Here is a 9838-nt window from a genome sequence, read left to right on the forward strand (position 1 = left end):
GCCGTGATACGTCCAAAACGTATCTACTTTCCCGAACACTTTTGCTATTGTTTGGCCTCTAATTTGTGTATTTTGGATGCAACTAACACGGACTAACGCTGTTTTCAACAGAACTGCTCTGGTGTCTCGTTTTTGTGCAGAAATCCAACTTTCGGGAAAAACCTCGGAATTTATGCAGAAGGCCCTATTTTCCCAGGAAACTAACGGAGCCAGAAGGGCAATTGAAGTGGAGGCCCTAGGGCCCCACACTACATGGCGGCGCGGCCTAGGGGGGGCCCGCGCGGCCATGTAGTGTGGCCCCCTCGGTCGGCCTCCGACGCCCCCCTTCGGACTACTTATTCGCCTCGACCTAAAAACGCACAGAGAGAAGTCGAAGTCACCAGAAACCCTCCAGAACGCCGCCACATCGCGAAACTCCGTCGCGGGAGCCAGAAGTCTCCGTTCTGGCACTCCGCCGGGACGGGGAATTGGAGGAGATCATCACCGCCATCACCGCCAACGCCTCTCCATCAACCAGCAATGTTTCCCCCATCCATGTGTGAGTAATTCCCCCGCTGTAGGCCGAAGGGGATGGTAGGGATTGGATGAGATTGGTCATGTAATAGCATAAGATTGTTAGGGCATAGTGCCTAGTGTCCGTAGATGGTACTTTTATGATATTGTTGCAACTTGTTATGCTTAATGCTTGTCACTAGGGCCCGAGTGCCATGATCTCAGATCTGAACATGTTATTGATTCATGAAGATATTCGTTGTTTATGATCTTACTCGCAAGTTGTATACACATGTCGCTGTCCGGAACCAATGGCCCCGAAGTGACAAGAATCGGGACAACCGGAGGGGATGGTAGTGATGTGAGGATCACATGTGTTCACGGAGTGTTAATGCTTTGCTCCGGTACTCTATTAAAAGGTGTACCTTAATATCCAGTAGTTTCCCTTGAGGCCCGGCTGCCACCGAGCCGGTAGGACAAAAGATGTTGTGCAAGTTTCTCATTGCGAGCACGTACGACTATAATTGGAACACATGCCTATTGATTGATTAGTACTTGGATACCGTTTTATTATTATCTCGCAAATGCCCCGCTATGATTGTTACATGAGTTTCTCTCATCCATGCAACGCCCGTCATCCGTCCCCGTGCCTACGATATTTTAATCCTGCTTGTTTACTAAAATCACTACCGCTGTTTCCGTTACTCTGCTGTCTGTTATTTCACTATTGCTATCGCTATAAAGCTGTTACTATCGATAAACTCTTGCGAGCAAGTCTGTTTCCAGTGCGGCTGAATTGACAACTCGATGTTAAGGCTTTCAAGTATTCTTTGTCTCCCCTTGTGTCGAATCAATAAATTGGGTAATACTTCCCTCGAAGACTCATTGCGATCCCCTATACTTGTGGGTCATCAAGACTATTTTCACGGCGCCGTTGCCGGGAGCATAGCTTTATTTGGACGTTCACTTGGATTAATATTGTTCGCTGCAAATTCTCCATCATGGGTAAACCTCGCGATACTAAGATCGCCATATTACCATCCACTACAAGAAAAGGTACAATTCGAGTACCTCCGCTACACTTGATTCACCATCCGTGATTGATAAACTTGTTTCACCACCACATGCTTCAAATGCTCGGTACTTACACTGAATCCGAAAACTCTCATAATATCGATAATATTTCTGCTGTGCTTGATGATAGTGGTTCATTGGGAACCTTTCTAGATGCTTCCATTGCTAGGTCTAGACAAATTGAAAATGCTGAAATTCCTGATGTTACTACACCTGTTAATTCACCTGAACTTGAATACTCTAGTGATGATCTTGATGAAGATTATGTGGAACTTGATGATGATTTTATTGAAAAATGCCATGCTACCACTGATGCAAGAAAAATTAAAAAGTTGCTTGCAGAACATAATGTTGTAGGATAACGTTGCATAGAAAACAAAAATTTTCCTACCGCGAACACGCAATCCAAGCCAAGATGCAATCTAGAAGACGGTAGCAACGAGGGGGTATCGAGTCTCACCCTTGAAGAGATTCCAAAGCCTACAAGATGAGGCTCTTGTTGCTGCGGTAGACGTTCACTTGCCGCTTGCAAAAGCGCGTAGAAGATCTTGATCACGATCGGTTCCGGCGCCACGAACGGGCAGCACCTCCGTACTCGGTCACACGTTCGGTTGTTGATGAAGACGACGTCCACCTCCCGTTCCAGCGGGCAGCGGAAGTAGTAGCTCCTCTTGAATCCGACAGCACGACGGCGTGGTGTCGATGGTGGTGGAGAAGTCCGGCGGAGCTTCGCTAAGTGTGCGGGAAGTGGAGGAGCGGGGCGGCTAGGGTTTGGGGAGAGGGGGGCGCCGGCCACTATAGGGGTGCGGCCACCTTGGTGGTGTTTGAGGTGGCCGGCCCCTCCCCCTTGTCCCTCATTATATAGGTGGAACCCCAAGAGGTGGTGTCCAAGTCTTCGAATAAGACCCGAACCAAATCCTTCCATAGGAGGGGGCAATCCTAGCCCAACTAGGACTCCCACCCAAAGGTGGGATTCCCACCTCCCATGTGGGGGGGTGGCCGGCCCCTAAGGGGAGTCCACTTGGGACTCCTCCCCCACTAGGGTTGGCCGGCCATGGGGGTGGAGTCCCTTGTGGACTCCACCTTCCTTGGTGGTTTCTTCCGGACTTTTCTAGAACCTTCTAGAACCTTCCATAGAACCTTCCGCGACATTTTATTCACATAAAATGACATCCTATATATGAATCTTATTCTCCGGACCATTCCGGGACTCCTCGTGATGTCCGGGATCACATCCGGGACTCCGAACAAATATTCCAACTTCATTCCATATTCAAGAACTACCATTTCAACATCCAACTTTAAGTGTGTCACCCTACGGTTCGAGAACTATGCGGACATGGTTGAGTACTCACTCCGACCAATAACCAATAGCGGGATCCGGAGATCCATAATGGCTCCCACATATTCAACGATGACTTTAGTGATCGAATGAACCATTCACATACATTACCAATTCCCTTTGTCTCGCGATATTTTACTTGTCCGAGGTTTGATCTTCGGTATCACTCTATACCTTGTTCAACCTCGTCTCCGACAAGTACTCTTTACTCGTACCGTGGTATGTGGTCTCTTATGAACTCATTCATATGCTTGCAAGACATTAGACGACATTCCACCGAGAGGGCCCGGAGTATATCTATCCGTCATCGGGATGGACAAATCCCACTATTGATCCATATGCCTCAACTCATACTTTCCGGATACTTAATCCCACCTTTATAGCCACCCATTTACGCGGTGGTGTTTGGTGTAATCAAAGTACCTTTCCGGTATAAGTGATTTACATGATCTCATGGTCATAAGGACTAGGTAACTATGAATCGAAAGCTTATAGCAAATAACTTAATGACGAGATCTTATGCTACGCTTAATTGGGTGTGTCCATTACATCATTCATATAATGATATAACCTTGTTATTAATAACATCCAATGTTCATGATTATGAAACTAATCATCCATTAATCAACAAGCTAGTTTAAGAGGCATACTAGGGACTTCTTGTTGTCTACATATCACACATGTACTAATGTTTCGGTTAATACAATTCTAGCATGATATATAAACATTTATCATAAACATAAAGATATAAATAATAACCACTTTATTATTGCCTCTAGGGCATATCTCCTTCGAGTCTCCCACTTGCACTAGAGTCAATAATCTAGATTACATAGTAATATACCTAACACCCATGGCATTACGGTGTTGGTCATGCTTTGCCCTAGGGAGAGCTTTAGTCAACGGATCTGCTACATTCGGATCGGTGTGTACTTTGCAAATCTTTACTTCTCCATCTTCGATGTACTCGCGAATCGAGTGGTAACGCAGCTTGATATGCTTCAGCCTCTTGTGTGACCTTGGTTCTTGTGCATTGGCGATGGCACCCATGTTATCACGATGAAATGATTAATGGGTCCAATGCACTAGGAACCACACCGAGGCTCTACAATGAACCTCTTCATCCATACCGCTTCGATGAAGCCTCCGAAGCCGCTATGTACTCTGATTCTGTTGAAGACTTCGCCACCGTGCCTTGCTTCGAGCTTGCCCGGCTCATCGCAGCACCATTCAATATAAACACGTACCCAGATTGTGACTTAGAGTCATCGGGATCGGTGTTCCAACTTGCATCGGTGTAACCGTTTACAACGAGCTCTTGGTCACCTCCATAACAAAGAAACATATCCTTAGTTCTTTTCAAGTACTTCAGGATATTCTTGACCGCTGTCCGGTGTTCCATTCATGGATCACTTTGATATCCGCTAGTCAAACTAACCGCATGTGCTATATCCGGTCTAGTACATAGCATGGCATACATGATAGATCCTACTGCCGAGGCATAGGGGATATTATTCATCCTTTCTCTTTCTTCTGCCGTAGCCGGTCCTTGAGTCTTACTCAATACCTTGCACTAGTAACATAGGTAAGAACCCTTTCTTACTTTCGTCCATTCTAAATTTCTTTAGAATCTTGTCCGGATATGTACTACTGTGATAGCCCTATTAGGCGTCTTGATCTATCTCTATAACTCTTGATGCCTAATATATATGAAGCTTCACCAAGGTCTTTCATTGAAAAACTATTATTCAAATAACCCTTAACACTTGCTTAATAGTTCTATATCATTCCCGATCAATAATATGTCATCTACATATAATATCGGGAATGCTACGGAAGCTCCCACTCACTTTCTTGTAAATACGAGGCCTCTCCATGACACTTGTATAAACCCGAAGTCTTTGATCACCTTATCAAAGCGTCGGTTCCAACTTCTTGATGCTTGCTTCGAGTCCATAGATTGAACGCTGAAGTTTGCATACTTTGTCGGCATTTTTAGGATCGACAAAACCTTTGGGTTGTACCATATACAACTCTTCCTCAATGTCTCCATTAAGGAATGCCGTTTTGACATCCATACGCCAAATCTCATAATCGAAAAATGCAGCTATTGCTAACAAAATCCTCACAGATTTTAGCTTCGCTACCGGTGAGAAAGTCTCATCGTAGTCAACTCCTTGAATTTGTCGGAAACCCTTTGCGACAAGTCGAGCTTTATAGACGGTAATATTACCATCGGCATCTGTTTTTCTCTTGAAGATCCATTTATTCTCGACAGCCTTTCGGCTCTCGGGTAAGTCTACCAAAGTCCATACTTTGTTATCATACATGGATCCCATTTCGGATTTCATGGCTTCTTGCCATTTGTTGGAATACTGGGCTCATCATCGCTTCTTCATACGTCGCGGGGTCCTCATCATTGTTATCCACAATCATGACATTTAGACAAGGATCAAACCAATCGGAGTGGTACGTTCCCTTGTCGATCTGCGAGGTTCGATGGTTTCCTCGTTCGAAGTTTCATGATCATTATCATTTGCTTCCTCTGTTGCCGGTGTAGGCGGTACAGGTACAACTTCCGATCTTGCGCTACTACGATCAACGAGTATAGATTCATCAATCTCATCGAGTTCTACTTTTCTTCCAGTCACTTCTTTAGTGAGAAATTCTTTCTCAAGAAAGGTTCCGTTCTTAGCAACAAAGATTTTGCCTTCGGATCTGTGATAGAAAGTGTACCCTATAGTTTCTTTAGGGTATCCTATGAAGACGCATTTCTCCGCTTTGGGTTCTAGCTTGTCCGGTTGTAACTTTTTTACATAGGCTTCGCAACCCCAAACTTTCGGGAACGACAGACTTAGGTTTCTTATTAAACCATAATTCATACGGTGTCGTTTCTACGGATTTTGATGGTGCTCTATTTAAAGTGAATGCGGCTGTCTCTAATGCATAACTCCAAAAAGATAACGGCAAATCGATAAGAGACATCATAGAACGAACCATATCTAAGAGAGTTCGATTACGACGTTCGGACACACCGTTTCGTTGTGGTGTTCCGGCGGTGTCAATTGTGAAAGTATTCCGCATTTCTTTAAATGCATGCCAAACTCATAACTCGAGATATTCACCTCCACGATCGGATCGTAGAAATTTAATCTTCTTGTTACGTTGATTTTCTACTTCACTTTGGAATTCCTTAAACTTCTCGAAAGTTTCGGATTTATGTTTCATGAAATAGATATACCCATATCTACTCGGATCATCTGTGAAGGTTAGAACATAACGATAACCACCGCGCGATGCTACGCTCATTGGTCCGCACACATCGGTATGTATGATTTCCAATAAGTCGGTAGCTCGCTCCATCATACCGGAAAATGGAGTCTTAGTCATTTTTCCCATCGGACATGCTTCACATCTATCAAGTGACTCAAAGTCAAGTGATTCTAGTAATCCATCGGTATGGAGTTTCTTCATGCGTTTCACTCCAATATGACCAAGACAGCGATTGCCACATATAAGTAGAATTATCATTCAATTTAATTCGCTTAGCATCAATGTTATGTATATGCGTATCACTACTATCGAGATCTAACGAAAATAAGCCATTCTTTTGTGGTGCTCGACCATAAAAGATATTATTCATAAAAATAGAACAACCATTATTCTCGAGACTTGAATGAATAACCGTCTTGCATTAAACAAGATCCGGATATAATGTTCATGCTCAACGCAGGTACATAATAACAATTATTTAGGCTTAAAACTAATCCCGAAGGTAGATGTAGAGGAAGTGTGCCGATTGCGATCACATTGACCTTGGATCCGTTTCCAACGCGCATCGTCACTTCATCCTTCGGCGGTTGTCGTTTATTCTTTAGTTCTGTTTCGAGTTACAAATATGAGCAACCGAACCGATATCAAATACCCAGGTACTAGAACGAGAACCGAGTGAAATGAACATCTATAACATGTATATCATATATACCTTCTTTCTTCTTCTTGACAAGGCCGCTCTTCGGATCAGCCGGATACTTGGAGCAATTACGCTTCCGGTGTCCCTTCTCCTTGCGATAATAGCACTCGAGCATCGGGCTTAGGGCCGTTCTTAGGTTTCACGGGAGGCGTGGCAGCTTTCTTGCCACCCTTCTTGAATTTTCCCTTAGACTTGCCCTGTTTCTTGAAGCTGGTGGTCTTGTTGACCATCAACACTTGGTGCTCTTTCTTGATCTCAATCTCGGCGGCTTTTAGCATGCCAAAGAGTTCGAGTAACTCCTTGTTCATGTTACGCATATTGTAGTTCATCACAAAGTTCTTGTAACTTGGTGGCGGTGATTGAAGGACACGATTAATCCCGGTCTGTTAGGAATCACTATCCCCAAGTCACTGAGTTTCTTCGCATGCCCGGTCATGGCGAGCATGTGCTCACTAACGGAGCTGCCTTCTTCCATCATACAGTTGAAAAATTGTTTCGATGCTTCATAGCATTCCACGGCCGCATGAGTCTCAAAAATAGTCTTCAACTCTTTCATCAACTCATGAGGATCGTGGTGCTCAAAACGTTTTTGAAGATCGGATTCCAGACTGCATAAGATGGCACACCGAACTTGAGAGTACCGAGTTTTCCGAGTCGCGTAAACAGCTTTTACTTCATCGGTTTCGGTTTACGCGGGAGGGTCACCTAGCGGTGCATCAAGCACATATTGCGGATTTCCGCCGGAGAGGAAGATCCTCACATGACGGAACCGATCGGTGAAGTTGCTACCGTTGCTCTTAAGCTTTTCTTTCTCTAGGAACTGGTTAAAATTGATTGGGGACGCCATCTCTACAACATATATTTGCAATAGTTTAGACTAAGTTTATGACAAATTGAGTTCAAATTTTAATTCTACATAATTAAAAAACTAGATGAACTCCCACTCAAAACAATATCCCTCGCATTGTCTTAGTGATCACACGAACCAAATTCACCGCACCTAAACCCGATCATCACGAGAAAAGGTGTGATTTCATTGGCGAACACTCAAAGTGTTCATCATATCAACCATATGATTCATGCTCTACCTTTCGGTATCATGTGTTCGAGACCATGTACGTACATGCTAGGCTCGTCAAGGCCACCTTAGTATCCGCATGTGCAAAGCTGTCTTGCACCCGTTGTATGTACTTATTGAATCTATCACACCCGATCATCACGAGATGCTTCGAAACGACAAGACTTGATAACGGTGCTACTAAGGATGAACACTTTATTATCTTGAGATTTTAGTGAGGGATCATCTTATAATGCTACCGTCGCGATCTAAGCAAAATAAGATGCATAAAAGGATTAACATCACATGCAGTTCATATGTGATATGATATGGCCCTTTTGTCTTTGCGCCTTTGATCTTCATCTTCAAAGCACGGACATGATCTCCATCATCTTCGGGCATGATCTCCATCATCGTCGGCGAAGCACCAAGGTCAATGGCGCCGTCTTCATGATTGTCCTCCATGTAGCAACTATTACAACTACTTTGAAATACTACTCAACATGAAATTTAAAGACAACCATAAGGCTCCTGCCGGTTGCCACAATACAATAATGATCATCTCATACATATTCATCATCACATTATGGCCATATCACATCACCAAACCCTGCAAAAACAAGTTAGACGCTCTCTAATTTGGTTTGCATATTTTACGTGGTTTAGGGTTTTTCGATATAGATCTAATCTACCTACGAACATGAACCACAACGTTGATACTAATGTTGTCAATAGAAGAGTAAATTGAATCTTTACTATAGTAGGAGAGACGAGACACCCGCAAAGCCTCTTATGCAATACAAGTTGCATGTCGAACGAGGAACAAGTCTCATGAACGCGGTCATGTAAAGTTAGTCCGAGCCGCTTCATCCCACTATGCCATAAAGATGCAAAGTACTCAACTAAAGATAACAAGAGCATCAACGCCCACAAAACCATTGTGTTCTACTCGTGCAACCATCTATGCATAGACACGGCTCCGATACCACTTGTAGGATAACGTTGCATAGAAAACAAAAATTTTCCTACCGCGAACACGCAATCCAAGCCAAGATGCAATCTAGAAGACGGTAGCAACGAGGGGTATCGAGTCTCACCCTTGAAGAGATTCCAAAGCCTACAAGATGAGGCTCTTGTTGCTGCGGTAGACGTTCACTTGCCGCTTGCAAAGCGCGTAGAAGATCTTGATCACGATCGGTTCCGGCGCCACGAACGGGCAGCACCTCCGTACTCGGTCACACGTTCGGTTGTTGATGAAGACGACGTCCACCTCCCGTTCCAGCGGGCAGCGGAAGTAGTAGCTCCTCTTGAATCCGACAGCACGACGGCGTGGTGTCGATGGTGGTGGAGAAGTCCGGCGGAGCTTCGCTAAGTGTGCGGGAAGTGGAGGAGCGGGGCGGCTAGGGTTTGGGGAGAGGGGGGCGCCGGCCACTATAGGGGTGCGGCCACCTTGGTGGTGTTTGAGGTGGCCGGCCCCCTCCCCTTGTCCCTCATTATATAGGTGGAACCCCAAGAGGTGGTGTCCAAGTCTTCGAATAAGACCCGAACCAAATCCTTCCATAGGAGGGGCAATCCTAGCCCAACTAGGACTCCCACCCAAAGGTGGGATTCCCACCTCCCATGTGGGGGGTGGCCGGCCCCTAAGGGGAGTCCACTTGGGACTCCTCCCCCACTAGGGTTGGCCGGCCATGGGGGTGGAGTCCCTTGTGGACTCCACCTTCCTTGGTGGTTTCTTCCGGACTTTTCTAGAACCTTCTAGAACCTTCCATAGAACCTTCCGCGACATTTTATTCACATAAAATGACATCCTATATATGAATCTTATTCTCCGGACCATTCCGGGACTCCTCGTGATGTCCGGGATCACATCCGGGACTCCGAACAAATATTCCAACTTCAT

The sequence above is a fragment of the Lolium rigidum genome, chromosome 7, assembly GCF_022539505.1.
Source record: "Lolium rigidum isolate FL_2022 chromosome 7, APGP_CSIRO_Lrig_0.1, whole genome shotgun sequence".
NCBI classification, from domain to species: domain Eukaryota; kingdom Viridiplantae; phylum Streptophyta; class Magnoliopsida; order Poales; family Poaceae; genus Lolium; species Lolium rigidum.